The sequence below is a fragment of the Dromiciops gliroides genome, chromosome 2 (genome assembly GCF_019393635.1).
Source record: "Dromiciops gliroides isolate mDroGli1 chromosome 2, mDroGli1.pri, whole genome shotgun sequence".
NCBI classification, from domain to species: domain Eukaryota; kingdom Metazoa; phylum Chordata; class Mammalia; order Microbiotheria; family Microbiotheriidae; genus Dromiciops; species Dromiciops gliroides.
In genome coordinates this window covers 29665743-29684043 of record NC_057862.1, presented here as the reverse complement: position 1 = coordinate 29684043, position 18301 = coordinate 29665743, and the positions used below count along the sequence as shown (strand labels likewise).

The 18301-nt window shown below is 38.5% G+C and overlaps 2 protein-coding genes across 3 annotated transcripts in view; one reads left to right on the top strand and one right to left on the bottom strand.

The window, feature by feature from the left end:
* The window catches only part of CTNNA3 (catenin alpha 3), a 2043451-nt gene that overhangs the window by 810819 nt on the left and 1214331 nt on the right, over positions 1 to 18301 (top strand). The window lies entirely within an intron of this gene.
* The window catches only part of LRRTM3 (leucine rich repeat transmembrane neuronal 3), a 250532-nt gene that overhangs the window by 229221 nt on the left and 3010 nt on the right, over positions 1 to 18301 (bottom strand). The gene's annotated exons all lie outside the window — the stretch shown is intronic.

Below are 18301 nucleotides of genomic sequence, written 5' to 3'. Positions count from 1 at the left end.
AGTTTTCCTTATGCCAATGAAATTCTAGATCTCATTGCTATATCTAATTGTAATCCTATAAATATGGGATGAAAATCATTAAGGCTGAGTATATGGAAGATCAAAACTTTTACCTTCCTTTTCTGGGCCTGTTTCCTTAGCTAGAAAAATGAGTATGTTTTCTTAAGTGATCTATAAAGTCCTTTAGAACACTAACATTGTGTGTCTCATTGTTGATTAAATACAGGGACTTATAATCATGCCTAATTTTTTTAGTCAGATATTTATTGACAAGTATAGTACATAGCTGCCTATGTGATATTTTTTCAGGAATTCCAGAAAGCTCTGTTTTCCCCAAAGGTAATTTTTCAAGCCTATTGACTGGTATTTGCCACTCTGCTATTAGAGTTTAATTTCTTTAGCTTAATGCTTAGATATAATTGGGTTATCTTAACTTCCTCGTCACTTTCCCTTATATTCTATCTTCATGCCAGTTGTCTTGTCCAGCAAAGGATGATTCTTTACTGCAGCCTTTTCCCTGACTGGTGAGTTCCTCCCTGGGATTGCCATAATTTGAGGCTCCTTAGCCATGCTCTTTAGTTCCTTTCCTGTTGACTCTGGTCAATTTTACCTCCACACCAGTAGCTTTGTCCTCCATGATTTCCAGTTCCCTTTTTCATTTTATCTTTCCCTATTAGAATGACTCAGACATGTACTAGCTATGTGAATCTGGGCAAATTACTTAACTCTATTTGCCTCCATTTCCTCATCTGTCAAATGAGAGGCAGAAAGAAATGGCAAAATACTCTAGTATCTTTGCAAAGAAAACCATAAATGGTATCACAAAGAGTTGGATGTGACGAAAAAAATGACTAAATAACAATTAAAATGTTAGCTCTTCATGAGTATTGATGACATTGTGCTTCTATCTGCTACCACTTAGCACAGTGCCTGGCCCAGAGTAAGCACTTAATAAATGCTCGCTCACTCTATCTATCTATCTATCTATCTATCTATCTATCTATCTATCTATCTATCTATCTATCTATCTATCTATATCACCATGACAATCATTATAAAGAGAATTTGGATTATTTCCTGGCAACAAAATGGGATAATGAAGAATAGGGCAGAACCATGAAAACACTGGCCATATACTTGATGGGGAGGGAAGGGAAAATCAGGGGAAAGAATATCAGAAGTGAGAGAAAAGACACAGAAAAGAGAAGACCAGATTAGTGAAGGCATATAAGCTCCTTTAGAATTTTTCTCTGGATGGGAACTGTGGGGTTGTAATTCAGAGGGAAGGAATCTGAGACAGCCTCAAGTTAAATGCTTAAGAAATATATGATATAATTGATAGAAAAGAAAAGGATGAAATTGCTAGATGAAAGAATAGAAGACAAACTTGATATCTTTAAAGACTATAGAAAAAAACCACATCCTAAGAGAAGCCTTAGAAGGGAAGTGTACAAAAGTTGAAGCAAAGAATAATTGGAAGATAAATAAACCATCAAAGAACTAGAGAGAAGATTCATTACTTAGTATTATTAATAGTAAGGATAATGGTTTCCACTCAATATAGTGTGAGAACTTACTTCTATTTTAATTTTTAGGCATGCCCTGTTCCTTTCCTCCCTTGAATTTATAGCTAGTTCAAGTCTTTTGCAGTTATGTGTGAATCTAATGTAGTCCTATACATTTGGTGTGGTGGACTATAAAAATGACCCAAAGAGCATAAAAACATGTACAATATTGCATATTAGAGAATAGTAGAGGACAAAAAATATCTGATTCAAATTAAGAGTTGTAAAGCCCTCCTTTACTATTCTGAAGTTGCCATATAAGCAGCTAGGACCAAGGGTACAAGTCTCATTGGAGTATGCCAGACTGGAGTGTGTCTATAGGAATGACGTTTTAAGATGGATGGATGACAAATAAGATCTCAACCAGAAAAGAGTAATAATGGTGGTAAAGGAAACCAGAGAATGTTAGAAAATTTTAAAGGAATTAGAGATGCTTCAGTTGGAGAAGATCAAACTTAAGTTTACCAAGGTGGACATTTTCAAATGATTGAAGAAATATCAAGTGTGAGAAGGACTACTCTTGTTCTCCCGAGACCCAAGTGCAGTGGGTAGCAGTTATTAGTGAGGGAAATTTTGAACCAGAGTAAAGACAAATGTTCAAATGATTACGACTCTACAAAGGTGGAATGGACTGTTGGGAATCCAAAGTCTGTGAATCTCTGTCATTAGAAATGGCATAGTGAAGAAATGACATTTGTTGAATAGAGAAGTGGAAAAAATGAGCTTAAAAATCTTGATTTAGAAATTGAAGAGCTTGTTGAATCCAAGCCTTTCTTATTTTGCAAATGAAGAAACTGAGTCCCAGAGAAGTTAGATAACTTGCTGAAAGTCATACACATCACTAAATTGTACCACATGGGATGCCCTGTAGTTTGGGACGGTGCATCCTGGAAGTAGCACTCCACTTTAAGGAGTTAAAAGCAAAGAAATAGACAGGCCAGATGAGCAGGCAGAGAAAGCAGCAGACCATCAAAAGTATCTTTAATGGCAAGGTAGATCAAAATACACCCTCAGAAGAAGATAACAAATACACAGCTGTTACATCCAAAGCTTCCAAGAAAAATATTAATTGGTCTTAGGCCATAGAAGCTCTCAAAAAGGACTTTGAAGCTAAAGTAAGAGAAGTTGAGGGAAAAGTAATAGAGGTAGAGGAAAAAATGGAAAGAGAAATGAGAGTGATGCAAGAGGGTCATGAAAAAAAGTCAACACCTTGAAAAGCCAAATTGGCCAAGTGGAAAAGGAGGTACATAAACTCTCTGAAGAAAATCATTGCTTAAGAATCAGGATAGAGCAAATAGAAGCTAATGGCTTTATGAGAAATCAAGACACAATAAAGGAAATCTAAATGAATAAAAATTAGAGGGCAATATGAAACATCTCCTTAGAAAAACAGCTGACCTGGAAAATAGATCCAGGAGAGATAATTTGAAAATCATTGGACTAACTGAAAACCATTATCAAAATAAGAGCCTAGACATCATCTTCCAGGAAATTGTCAGGGAAAATTGCCCTGATATTTTAGAAGCAGAAGGTAAAATAGAATTTGAAAGAATCCACCTATCACCTCCTAAAAGGGATCCCAAAATGAAAACTTCCAGGAATATTATAGCCAAATTCCAGAGATCCCAGGTCAAGGAGAAAATATTGCAAGAAGCTAGAAAAAAAGGAATTCAAATACTGTGGAGTTACAGTCAGGATAACATAAGATCTAGCAGCTTCTACATTAAGGGACCAGAGGGCATGGAATATGATATTCTGGAGGACAAAGGAACTGGGATTATAACCAAAAATCACCTGCCCAGAAAAACTGTGTATAATTTTTCAGGTGAAAAATGGTAATTCAATGAAAGAGATGACATTCAGGCATTTATGATGAAAAGACCTGAACTGAATAGAAAATTTGATTTTCAAATACAAGACCCTATAGAAGCATAAAAAGGTAAACAGGAAAAAGGAATTGTAAGAGATATCAAAAGGTTAAACTGTTTACATTCCTACAAGGCAAGATAATACTTTTAACTCATAAGAACTTTCTCAGTATTAGGGCATCTAAAAGGAATATATTTAGAGGGCACAGGTATGAGTTGAATATGAAAGGATGATATCTGTAAAGCATTTATTTTTTGTTTATCCTTTGTTTTGGGGGTCAGGCAGGTTGGGGTGGCTTATGTCTGGGGCTGTGGGACTTCCTGGGTTCAGGGCTGGTACCTAGTCCACTGTGTCACCTAGCTGACCCATGCTGACATCTTTAAAATAAAAATAAGGGGTAAGATGAATGCACTGGAAGAAAGGGAAAGGGGGAGGTGGAATGTAGTAAAGTAGCTCACATAAAAGAAACAAGAAAAAGCTTATGGAGTAGAGGGGAAGATGGAGAAGGAGTGGAGGAGTGTGTGAGCCTTACTCTGATCAAAAATGACTCAGAGGGAATAACATACACACTCAAGTGGGTATAGTAATATATATTTGCCCTGAGGGAAAGTGGGAGGGGAAAGGTATAAAGGGGGAGAGCTGAAGGAAGGGAGGGCAGATTGGGGGAGGGGGCCGTAAAACGGAAAACACTTTTGAGGAGGTATAGGGTGAAAGAAGATAGAAAATAGAGTAAGTATTAAGGGGGAGGGAATAGGATAGAGGGTAATACAATTAGCAATAGTAATTGTGAAAGAAATAATGAGCAGGATGCTATCAGAAGGATGTATTAAAGATGCAAACCATCAACAGAGAAAGAACTGATGGTATCTGAATATAGATTGAAGTATAATTTTATTTGTTAGTTCCTCTTTCTAAAGTTATTTTGTCTATTTTCTTTCACTACCTTACTAATGTGAAGATGTTTTGAATGACTGCACATATATGAAAAAAAGTCATACAGCTCATGTAAGTCACATAGGATAGAAGCATATAGTAGATAATTGCTAATGTCATGAAGAAGGGTTTGCCGATCAAAAAGGTAATTTTAACACACTACCCATTGTCTGGTACTCTACTATTAGAGATTTATTTCTTTAGCCCAATGCTTAGATACCTAGTATCACAGAAGCAGTCTGGGGAAACATGATTTCAATCATTCATTGGCAAGAGAGGATCTTGCTGATAATTGTATCTGATCCTGAGTCTTTAAGATGGTAATGGAATCCAGTTCTTCTAATTCTCAGTCTCATTTTATTTAGGTGACATCACTCAAGGTTCTCACCAGACCTAAGATGCCCTGACTCTATTATTTTTTTTTCTGTAGATGGGGTCTTAGCCTTGTTTAAATTGATTCCTCTGTCTTGATTGACTAGAAGATGTAGAGAAGGAGATAATTTGAATTAATAAAGGATGTTTCTCATGGGGGGACTCCCTATATTGCTGATATCACAGTGCTGATCAAAAAGTGTGCTATAGACATGTGAGTGGTTTTTATAATGATTGTATCTATGTCCTTTCACTTGTAAACACCCTGTTCCAGTTCTTCACCATTCCCATTTGTAAATTGAATTTAATGCTGTCATGTGTTGATTGCAAATCCGCTGCTTCATGGCTAAAATATCTGATTGAACTCTCTTCACTGCAAATGAAAAACTTAGAGTTATTGCTCTAGAATCCCTACTGTTTATCCTCAAAAATGACCTGGTTTGGGCAGCTAGATGGCACAGTGGATAGAGTACCGGCCCCGGAGTCAGGAGTACCAGAGTTCAAATCTGGCCTCAGACACTTAACACTTACTAGCTGTGTGACCCTGGGCAAGTCACTTAACCCCAATTGCCTCACACACAAAAAAAACAAACAAACAAAAAATGACCTGGTCCATCTGCTTCCTGTAGGATCTTTACCATCAAGGTATTTAGAAAAGGAAAGAATCTTTGGGATCATCAAATCTAATCTTTTGAAAGATGAACAAAAGGATATTCAGAGGTTAAATGACTGCCCTCAGGTCACACTGCTAATAAATACCAGACAAGATATTAAAACCCAGGGCTCTGGATCCCTTAGTCCAATGCTGATGCCTCATTGGCCCCAGTCTGCTTTCAGGAAATTAAGCTGAAGACCATATTTCATTTCTGCTTGTGTAACAGGGTATGCAAACATTCAGAATCACTTTCTCAACTATACATGACAGGAAGAGTAAACCTTGAATACCACTTCATAATGATTCCTTACCGGTCTCCCTGTCTAGGAACAGTCTCCTTCTGCCACCTCATTAATGAGTTTAAGCCCTGGGAGTGCTGAATAAGGGTTTGTGGTTAATTGAAGTCCTCTGCTCTTTACTGACAAAATGTATTTTACACACTGGTTGGATGTAATTAGTGCGATGAAGCTTTAAAAGAAATTGGCTTTGCTAAATTTAGTATTTGCCATGCTGTTTTATATGTGAGACAAAGGGTTCTGGGGGCTTATCACAGTGGAGACAGAACTGGGACTACTAATGGCTTCAGGATTGATGGATTGGTACACTAAAGCCATCCTGCCTTCAATAGTCAGAATCTCCAACCCAAGAAGGGTGGATGAGCCAAAGAACAAGAGAGATGATATCTGCATACATATCCTTGGTTGTTTTAGCAGAATTCAGATAAGACTTTAAGTTTTGGCTTGGGGTGAGTTTGGTTTGGGGTGGTTTGGGATTGTCAAGAGTAGAGTCACACACACACAAGTGGTACAGAACCCAGATTTGGAAGGGATTTCAGAAGCCCTCTACCCACACCCTTATCTGAACAAAGATCCTACTGTTTCCCCAAATAGCCCAATCTACTTTTGTACCTCTTTAATTTCTAGGAAATTAGGCCATCTAGCAATCCTGCAATGTATACAGCTCTGCCCCATTGCTTCTAGTATTCTCCTGTGCAGGCCAAGCAGATCTTGGATCATCTTTCCATATGACAGTTCTTCAGGTACTTGAGAACAGTTGTTTAATCAATCAATCAACAAATTACTATATCAGTTAACAATGATCAACAAGTGATTCTTAAATTCAAGGCATTTACCTTAAGGATGTCAAAGAGAGAAAGTATGTATAGCAGTGTATCCAATGCCTATATCTCTATCTCTTTATCACTGATAAAGAACTGGAAGCCTCAAACTCATTGAATACAGAATTAAAGAAATATGAATGTAATGGAGTATTACTGCATTGTAAGAAATAACAATTATGAATAATATAGAGAAATGTGGAGAGACATTTACCAGTGATATGTACAGGCAGCAGAACCTAGAGAACAATATACACCATTACTACAATATAAATGGAAAGAACAACTAAAGAGGAGATGTAAGACTTTCTATTATAATGGCTGAGCTTGGCCCCCAAGAAGAGATGAAAAATGCATCTCTTGTCCATTCATTTGAATGGTGGGGAACTGTGGGTGAAGGCAGTAAACATTGTACACACTTTCAGAGTAAACTGATCTGTTGCTTAGTTCTTCAGAACTGCCTCCTCCTCTTTAATTTTTATTCTTTGTAACAAGGATGGCTCTGTCGCAGGAGTAGGAGAGGAGGAGAGATATATTGGGAAATACATGATTTAAAAGGAAAAATATTAATTTTCAAAAATCTCTTAAGAAATATTTATTGAATTATTGAAGTGAATTCAATTCAGTTCAATTCAGCAAAGAATTAAGAAGCACCAGAACCTGGGATTATAAGGAGAAGCATCATGTCTATTTAGATTTTAAACATCACAGTGTTTCTTGTGGAAAGTTTTAAAGGAAGGAAGACATTTAAAGGAAGGAAGACAGAGGTTGTGTGGCAGAGCCTGATTTACTTGGAGTTTCTAGCCAGAAGCTTGGGATAATTGCCAAGATTTTAGGTGTTGAAGTCAGAGGATATGCCTTTTCATCCTGGCTCTCTTACCTGTTACCTGTGTGGGTCTTTGAATAAGTCATATCAACACCCTGAGACTTCAGCTCTTCATTTACAAAATTAGATCTTCTGTATGAAGTTATGAAACTGATGAGTGACCTGGTCTATCAACATTTAATTATGTACTGTACCTGAAGGAATAGGACTTTAGTGCAGATTTTGAATGAACTAAGGTAAATCGAGATACAGAACCAAGATGATGGTTCAGAGCCAATAGAAGAATAACTTCGGAGGAGAAAAGAAGACATGAATCAACTTGGAAATAGTAGAGAATCCAACAGGCTTGGGAAAAGGTTAAGATTCTAGTTTGCTATTTATTAATTTTGTGGCTCTAGGCAAGCCACTTCAGCTCTAAGTGCCCCAGATTTCTTATCCATAAGGAGAGGGGACTAAATGTTTTCTAAGTACCTTCTAGCTTTGAAGCAGATCCTATGACTAATATGAAAAATCCTTCTCTTGACTGTATATCAATTCATTTCACATCTCAGACTCACTTTCCTTATTTGTAGAAAAGACAGGGTTATCTTAGATGACCTTCAAGGTAGTCACTAGCTCTAAAGCCTTATGAACTTGGCCTTTATAGGAAGCAACAGAGGAACTGAAAATCTTTTAAATTTAGAAATCTGTAAAGACCAATAGAGTAAAACGATGAGTTAGAATTTGTGGTATTTGATTTCTTACCAACATGACTTTGATTATCAAGGCATTCAGTGTATGGGGGATGGGAGAGCTGTATTTACAAAGTGTAATAGTAAACTAATCTGAGGAATTTGGCATCATAAAAGAATCCAGGTCTCCTTTCTTTGCCTGTTGTCAGATTTCAGGTCAATTTTATTGAAATGATATCCAAATAAATATGAGACAGATTGGCCCTCCTGTGCAACTGTGTTATTAGAGATTCTTCCATGTTCTGTTCATGCTCAAGGGGAAGGGTATAAGCATTTAGATAGCACCCAATATGTGCTAGGTATTTTTACGAATATCTCATTTGATACCTACAACAATCATGCTAAGTAGGTGCTATTATCCTCATTTGATGATTGAGGAAACTGAGGCAAACAGAGGTTAAGTGACCTGTCCAGGGTTACACAGCTAGCAAGTGTCTGAGACCAGATTTCAAATCAAGTCTTCCTGACTTAAGGCTCAACACTATACATTGCACCATGAAGTTGCTTTTACAAGTTCTCACTTTATAAGACACCACTTTCTTCTAACCAACTAATTTCTAACTTTTCACACTATAAGGTCCTAAATAAAAAAGAGAGAGGTGGGAGCAGGCATTGTGGGAAGCTTGAAGAGAGACCAGACCAAAATGTTTGGACCCTTGCTGTAAAGACTGAGATAGTGCATGAGGTGGGGAGGAATACAGTAATAAGCATGCCACATCAAGAGCCCAGGTGAAATTAGACAACAGATTTGTAGTTGGCTAAACCTGCATGGTTTTGTGATTTCCTTCTGCTTCATTCAGCAGCATGTGAAGAAGACAGATGATAGGAACACCGCAAAGCCCAGGCTTGGCAAAGTGTGGGGTTAATCCAAAGGGGCAAGTTGAGATAGGGTAATGGGGAGAGGTTACCTAGTGTAGGGATAATGGCTTTGGAAGGAACTAATGGATGGAGGGGATAGAGATCATAATGTGGAAAAAGAACAGAGTTAGGGGTTGTAAGGCATAGGAAAAGATGAAACACTATGAGATTATGATTAAATGAAGGAATTTTGGAGTAAATGAGCACTATGGTGAAATACTTATGGGTGATAGGAAGTTCAAAAGTATGAGCATCTTTGCATGTGTTATGGGTAGAGTGGCATTAGGGGAATTGAATAGATTGAGAGAATGGGAAGTTTAGGGTATCTGAGGAAGCATCAGTAGGTATATTGAAGTATGAGGGCAGGTGTTGAGGTGGAGAGAGGCACTGAACTCATTGATGAAGGAAGGAGAATGTCTTAGTGTTTGGTAGATAAAAGCCACCAGAATTTTTATTGGGTGATAAATTAGGATTCAGCATACTTCCAGAAGAGGGGTTGCTGAGGAATAGTAATAGAATGAAAGCATCGAAGAGTCCAGGAATCAAGGAGTATTATGACTTCCCCACTTCAATCAGTGAGTCATGGGGTAATAAAGTATAGTCAGTACTGAAAAGGGAGATGAAGAGAAACAGTGTCACCAAGGAGTCAGATTTCAGTGAGTGTGAGAAGATGGAAGGAGGGAGAAAGAAAAAGTTTTAAAATTCTTCATTATGGAGTGTGTATTCCAGAGGTCACAATGGAAGACCCTGGTAAATCTGCAGTGGAACATTAGGCTAAGGGATAGAATTGAGATGGACAGAAATAAGGGAGTGAGCAGGCAGGGATGAGGACTAGGCTTGGGATATTGGTGGCAATGGATTTAGAAGAGGTAATACGGAGAAAACAGCTTTAGGATTAAATAGGGAGAATATAAAGGGATGGGAATATCATAACAGATTAGAATTGTGTCTGGCCAGACTGTAAAATGACTTCTAAGGTCCCTTCATGTTCTGAAAGTATGATTCCATGATCTGTGTGCTTATAGCAATTCAGGTCTACTCAGCCTATTGGCAATAAAACAAACAAGCAAAATCTTACATCTAAAAAGAGCTTTGCTACAAATATGAAACAAGTACTGCTCAAGCAGAGATTAACCATATTCAGTGGAGAGGGCTGGATTTGTGTTGACCAATCTTTGGTGGAAGCAAATGGAAAAGAAGTTATGTTGAGGGTTTTCAATTTGCAGAGGCTTAATGCTGGGTTACAAATGAAAGAAGGCAAGTGGCATTAAACATTGCTATTTTCCTAGCAGAGATCAGCTCCTTAAACTGGTGTAGGGAGAAAAAAATTCTGTACTAAATACAGATTGCAAGTATTTTTTTCATTGAACCACAAGTCAAGTGATTGGCAGTTGAGATATGAGCTAGTGCCGGTTTAATATAAGACTCAGTTATCTCATTGACTTTAACCCCTGCAACGGTGTCAGCATTCCATAGAATTTTGTATTCATAATTATTCAACATAAGGAATGATTGTCACAAGAGAGATGGTAGAAGGGACATGGTATATTTACCTGGACCTCTGGCCAGCTCTTGTTTTCCCACCATGTTTTAGAAGGCCATCTTTGCAGATGCCCTCTTTTGTGGCTGCTTTATGCAGTCATTATTGTTTCTAAAAGTGTATTTTAAAGGTTTGTGAAATATAAGTTCCTTGAGAGCAAACACGGTTTTCTTTTTGTCTTTGTATCCCCTTTGCCTAGAATGGTGCCTGACACATAGTAGGCTCTTGGAAAATAGTTCCTCTGAGAAACCCCCATAAAAATGGAAGTCAGTGGTGGAAGAATAATTAGCTTCTGAAGTTTCAGCTATTGAAATAATTGATAGATATGCTTGGTTACCAAGCCCAGAAGAGATTGTTGGGCTACTATCACTGCTGCTGCTACTACTACAACTACTACTACTGCTGCCTTTAAAAATAAGCCAACTTCAATCATGACTTTTTGTTGGTTCATTGTTTTCAGTTGTGTCCCATTTTCCATGGCCCATTTTGAGGGTTTTCTTGGCAAAGATACTGAACAGTTTGCCGTTTCCTTCTCCAGCTCATTTTACATATGAGGAAACTGAGGCAAACAGGGTTAAGTGACTTGCCCAGGATCATATAGCTAGTAAGGTGTCTGAAACCACATTTGAACTCAGGTCTTCCTGATTCTACACCCATTTGTCTATTCACTGTACCACCTAGCTGCCCAAAGGCATGACTAGGTGAAGAGAGCCAGTCTTAGATTTAAGTCCTGCCCCTGACACATACTTGCTGTGTGACTCTAGGCTGGTGACTTAATCTCTCAGTGTTCAGTCAACTCTCTAAGATTTAAATTACAGAACAGGTGCCAATATGCATTGGTAGAAAAGCCCTCATTAAGAGTCCTCTAGCAGCAACTGGGTGGTGCAGTGGATAAAGCACCAGCCCTGGATTCAGGAGGACCTGAGTTCAAATCCAGCCACGACACTTGACACTTACTAGCTGTGTGACCCTGGGCAAGTCACTTAACCCTTGTCTCACAAAAAAAAAAACACACAACAAAAACAAATTTAAAAAAGTCCTCTGTATAGATGACATCACAGGTATAGTTTAAAAAAGTCACACAAACTAAAACAAATCCATTTATTAAGCACTTGCCATGTACTGGGAACTGTAGACTCAAAGACAAAATATGACAATTCCTATCTTCAAGAAGCTTATATTCTTTTAAACAAGTATGTTCATTTCCCCTCCCTCTAAGTCAAACTGAAATCAACTTATTTTCACATCTGAATTGAAAGACACACACTCAAAATTGCTTTCACACTAACATTTTCATTAACTCACTGCACTGCTAAATTTAGGATCTAGTATCTGAAAACTCATATGCATTTCTATCTTCCTGTGGATTTCCAGTATGATTCTTAGGTGACCTGTTGAGGGCAGAAAAACAATCACTCCTTCACATGCATCAAGTTGTACTAAGAATTTAGTTTTGCAAAGAGATTTTCAAAAACCATTTGGTCAGAACCAATTTTATTTGTCCTCCAATGTATTGCTTAAATTCGGTGATGCTGTCTTTCTCTTTGTCTGCCTGGCCTTGTCTGGTTCTGATTATCAAACAAGAAAAGAAGCACCTGCCTGGAGTCCTTGTATAATAATATTAGTTATTTTGGTAGTAATAATAGGAGCAGTAATAATGCGTGCTTTATACAGTGCCTGGCACATAGTAGGCACTTAAAATATTTATTAACTAATAATTTTAATGATGATGATGATAACAGAACAAGAGTAGGTTAGTGACATACTGGGTGCTTTGCCCTTTGTATCTAAACTCCTTTAAATACAAAGATGATAGGGGGCAGCTAGGTGGCACAGTGGATAAAGCACCAGCCCTGGATTCAGGAGGACCTGAGTTCAAATCCGGCTTCAGATACTTGACATGTACTAGCTGTGTGACCCTGGGTAAGTCACTTAACCCTCCTTGCCCCACAAAAAAGAAACAAAAACAAAAAACCACAAAGATGATAACAACAATAGCACAAATCACAACTGACATTTATATAGTACTTTACATTTGCAAAGTGCTTAACATACTGTAAAGAATTAATTGTTGGGGGCAGCTAGGTGGCACAGTGGATAAAGCAGTGGCCCTGGATTCAGGAGTACCTGAGTTCAAATCCGGCCTCAGACAGTTGACACTTACTAGCTGTGTGACCCATGGCAAGTCACTTAACCCCCATTGCCCAGCAAAAAAAAAAAAAAGAAGAAGAATTAGTTGTTATTGGAGGTTTTAAATTGGTCCCCACAATACATTATCTCATTTTAGCCACCTAATAATCCTATGAGGTTGGTACTGCAAGTACAATTAGCTCCATTTTACAGATGAAAAAACTGAAAAACAGAGAAGTGATGTGATTTGTCAATGGTCACATGACCCAGTAGGTGTCAGAGGCTGACTTCAAACCCAGTTCTTCCTCACTCCAATGCCAGTGCCTTATTCCATCTATATCAGATCACCTCCTCAGGATATACATAAGGATGATGTTGCAAATCTGGTGAAGGAGAAACAGCAGGAAAGAAACTGTATTGAACATTCTGGCCATTGGACTCATGGTCTGAATTTAATTTGGCAGCCTGGATTTCCATCAGGTGCTGGAGACCAGGGCTAGTGCTTCTTTTTCTGACAGGCTTAATCTGTATTCTAAATCAGGGGTTCTTATCATATCATCCATGAGTCCATGGAGAGATTTTTTTCTGGAGGGAGAAGTCAGTGAACTTGGGTAGGAAAACCAAATACATGTGTATGTGTATGCATATGCATATGTGTATGTTTATACACACACACACACACACACATATATATATATATATATATATATATATATATACACAAAGATATGAACACACATATATTGATTAATGTTTGGCTTACCTTGTAATCCTATTTATCTGATTTTACTCATTTAAAAACATGACTCCAAGAAGGAATGCATTGTTTTCCCTAGATTTTCTAAGAAGTTCAGGCTACAAAGAGGTTACTTACTCCTGCTCTAAACAAATTCTTTCAAGTTCTCCTTCCTGTAAATGCCAGAATGAGAGAAAGCAAAGCATAATTTGGAGGTGGGGAGGATTTCTTGCTAATCCATGGAAATCCCCTACTTCATCTAAGAAGCCTTCTGGGTATATTAGCATTCCTTGGTAGGAAAGCAAGGTGTCATCCTCCGTGAATCATCACCTCAGAGCATTTCCTTGCTGGAAGGCCTGATTGCCTGAACAGAGAGGTAGATACAAGGTGGCAAGGGGCCAAGCTCCTCAAATATAACCATATGTGCAGGGCATCAGGCCAGTGGTGTGTGCTGCCTCTTCTCAGCCCCTCTAGGCCTGATATCTAACTAATCTCCGAATAGCACATCACAACCCTTCTTTGTTAAGACAAGAACATATTTCTTGCACACATAATTTAAGCCATCTTTCAGAATCTTCCTGAATACAGACATTGAAAAGTTCAGTGGAAACGTGTCAGAATCTTTGGCCCACATTTATGTATCTAAATAATTTAAGAGGTTTCTCTTGGGCCTTCATTATCCAGAATGATTTCCTATACTGAGTTCTCAGTGCCTATTTCCATTTCTTGTTCCCTACTCCTGCTCTCCTCCCTTTTTTCTACATCTCATTACAGTCTACAAGCCATGTGCAGAAGGGACCTTGAAAAGAAGATTCCATTACAATTATGCATCCTGGTGAAAGGCAGCAAAATGGGATTCAAAGATGATACATCTTTGGAACAACTTACAATATAAATAAACACACTATTGCACAGGAGGCAGGATAATAAGCTAAAATGCCTAAATTGAAGGATAAATAGCTGTGATTGATAGCATCAACCACTAGGTGGCAGCGTTATTCCACAGAAGTCTAAGTGGGCAATTCTACTTGGGGAGTGGACTCATTAAAAAGAACATTAAGGGGAGAAATGTTTTAAACTCTGCAAAGATCCAATGTCAACATCTTGGGAAAACGTAAACTCATTTAAGAAAAAAAAAAGCAGGGTTTGGGGAACGGGTGTAGGTTAGAAGATTGTAACATTAGGGATTTGTTCCTTAATGCTGAGTGGAGGTTGTGTTATCTATAGCGTAGAAATAGACATGCAAAGAAATTAAGATGTATTTCTGGAGAGATCAACCCCATGACTCATGAGCCTGGACCAAGAGCAATCAAAGGTCTGACTAGGAGTTGTAGGCATGACCTCTCCACCGGAGATCAGTGGAGGGGATTACATAACTGCTATCACCTTTGGGTGATGTGGTGGAGATAGCATTGCTCTCTCCCCATGAAAAATGTCCGGAGACTAAAGGCTTTTATTGTCACTCTATCCAGCTTGCAAAGAATTCACAAGACTTAGGTACTAATAGCTGCTACCACAGAGTTCAAGAGAATAAAGAATAATAAAAATAAAAATAACAAAATTACAACACTATTAATCTTTAACTTTGTCTTGAGATTTGGCAAAGTCATGAGGTGAGGGGGCTGTCTCTCCCCTCTTAGATATGATGAAGACCTGCTAGCATTTAGCAGATCGTGATGGAGTCGATAGTACCCTGGGTTTGAGAATGATAGAATTTAGATTTCATGTCTTAGCTTTGACATTAGTTACCCTGTGTCAGGAATTTCAGCAACTCACTTAAACTCTTTGGGTCTTAATTTCTTCCCCTGTAAAATGGCCGAATTGAGCTAGATGATCATTAAAGTCACTCTGAACTCTAAATATATGATCATGTGATCCAGGGATTTCGACTTGAATCTTCCCTACGTATACTAACTAGCTGTCTAACTCTTGGCAGTTTTCCTGCCCTGAGTCTCAACTTCCTTCCCTATAAAAGATAGTTATAATAAAAGCATACACCTCTGAAGATTAGCGTAAGGACCAAATGGGACAATGTAGATAAAGTTGTTCATAAACAATAAAGTAATAAATAAAAAACAAGATTATGTCTTCATAATCTGCTCATCTGCATGTCAAATAGTAACAACAACTCACTTTTATACATACACATCCCTTTGATGTTTATGAAACAGTTTATCTATGTTCACTCATTTGATCTTTGCATTTGTCTTTTTAGATAGATGTTGCTGCCATGCACATTTTTATAGATAAGGAAACTATAGGGCTCTGAGAGGTGAGATTCTTTGCTCAGGGCCACATAGGTAGTTAGTGACTACAGTAGGATTCACACCTAGATCTTGGATTCATAGTTCTTGATGATTGTTTTATTTTCCCCATTAGAGTTGTTTCCTCCCCAAATGGAAAAAAAAAAAAAAAGAAAAGAAGAAGAAAAGAAACAAGGTATTTCCAGGTGATGGTCCTCCTTAATTCAGGCATGCAGTCTTCTCAGCTCCCATATATTACATGAATTCCCCATTTTCTTAAGGCATAGCCCTAGCATACCAAGTGCCTATTCTCTCTATGAGAAAATATTTAGGAGATCTGGTTGCTACTGTTCCCTCATTGTATAGACAATATGGTTGCTATAATGTTCTTGGCATCCACACAACTAGATTAAAAACCATAATTATCCCTGAATCAACATGGATTTTCTTGTCTGGAGCTTTTAGCTTGGTTCCTGTCTGGTACTTCATTTATGGTCAATACTGGGTGTAAGAAATGAGCAATTTAATGCTAGCCTTCCAAATATTAGTCATTTGTTTCCTCTTCCACTATCTTTTGAATACCAACTGCCTCTTTTATTTGGGCACCACTGTTTAGTGTAATGTGAATGTTTTAATGATCCATATGATATGTATAGAGCCCTAGTAAGATTGAAGGGAGAAAAGACCAAAAAACAACAAAACCAGTCAAATATCACAATAGTATCCTCCCTATGCTTTGCCTAAGGGAGTTAGTGGCCATCACACAAGTGAAATCACAGACTAGAGATGTCCTTTTTATTTTCACTTGGAACACCACCTTTAATTAATACAATCACCTTTAGTACACACACAAGCCAAATTGACTCAAGAGCCTTTCAGCCTGAGATGGGGCCATTTTTACTGACATTTCATGAAAAACTGCAAAATTACAACTTGGTTACCCACATCAAAGAAGCTTCCACTATTCAATTTTTTTTTTCTTCCACCACAGTTGATAAGAAAGCTGCGTGATTTCTCAGCTAGGAATTTCTGATGCTTTACCACAAACCAATGGATAATAGCAGTATGACACAGTTAAATACATTGCAGTAAGGAGGGATCCCCTCTGCCTTAGGCATCTGTGTTGGTCTCTAAGCCAAAGCAAAGTTTTATTGAGAAAAAGGACTAGGTCATGGTTTTAATTTTTTATTGTTAATTAATCTATGATTTCCAAGGTCTACGTTCACTGGAATTTGTATTCCATAGATTATTGCCTTTCTTTTCTCCCAAACATGGAAAAGCAAAATCTGAAAATTCCAGGGAAACACAGGTTTTGGTGGGTTTTTTGTTTTTTGTTTTGTTTTGTTAAGAATTTTAAAAAACCACCACCCTAGCACCCATTTGGTTTCCTGTCTTTGCTGCAGCGGTCCTGTTTTAGAGACACAGTGACATGGTTGAAGATGCTTGGACGTGTGGCTTAGAAAGCCAATTTAAATCCAACAGCCTAGCTGTTGCCATCTCTGAATAAAGCTTCTGTAAAAGAGCGGGTCGGTTTGGGGGATGGAAGAGAAAAATGAGCCCCCCCCCAACCTCCCGAACCTTCCCCAACCACCACAGCCACCAACCCCCTTGAGTTAAAGGAATAGCTCATCTGGATGGTGATATAAATTGTTTAAATACAGAGGCTGGGATATTGGGTGCTGCAGTCAATAAACTTTTGCCAGTGGCATAAGAAAGCATGGGCATGCAGCTGGCAGGGTGCCAATAGTGTTTGGCCAGAGCCATGCTGATGGAAGATTTCACATTACAGAAGAACATCCCTGAATCTCCCTAATGTCTGCAATACAGAAACAAATGGAAACTCTGGTGGAGTTTTAAAACATCTTTTCTTTCTTTTATTCGTTCTCTCTCTTTTTTAAAGAGTCATTTTATTCATTTCTTAAAGAGTTTCCCAAAATGGGCTCTGGCCCGGCCCTCCCCCCCCCCCCCCCCCGCCCCCAACTCCCTACAAAGCCTGTGGCTCTTGGGATGTGGGTCTTGGAAAGATTCCTCTCCAGCCTCTGAATGAAGCCTCAGTTAGCCATCAGAGGAGTGGTGTGCATAGCTCAGAAACAGGACAGCCTGAGGAAGCCCCAGAGAACCCAGACTAAGCTCCTAAGCTTTGCTGCTTTCTCTTACTATGTGGTCTGTGAAAGAACTGGGAAGGAAAGAAGAAAACAGAAAAGAAAAAAAAAAGAAATACCATGCAACAACCCTCCCACCCATACCCTCACCTTGTAACACAAGTCTTTACAAGCTCTCTTTCCCTTCCTCAACCTTACTTTCTGAAATCTTTCCACGGGAGCAGTTAGGGGATTCCTTTTGACCATTTTTCTGCAGTGCCATTTCAATGTCCAAAGAAACTAACAGTGCTGGGGGTGGGAGGAGGGTGGGGTGGGGGATCAGTAGTAATTCACATTCATAGCTTTCAATGGAGAGACAGCCACACTGAAACTTTGCATTTGCACTCATCACACTCCATTTTGCAATTCCCTAGTTGCATTTTTAACCCTTTCCTTCTCCCCCAGGCTTAACTCCTTAAAAGGACTAGGATGCTGCTTCAGTCTAGCACCATCTCTTGATAGGTCCTTGTAATTATTATTATTTTTTTTTAACCCAGCTCTATTTGTGAGGCCGTTATTGCAACATTTTTGCAATGATTGTCTTTCCCAAATGAATTGAGCACTTGGATACCAGAATCCCTTCCC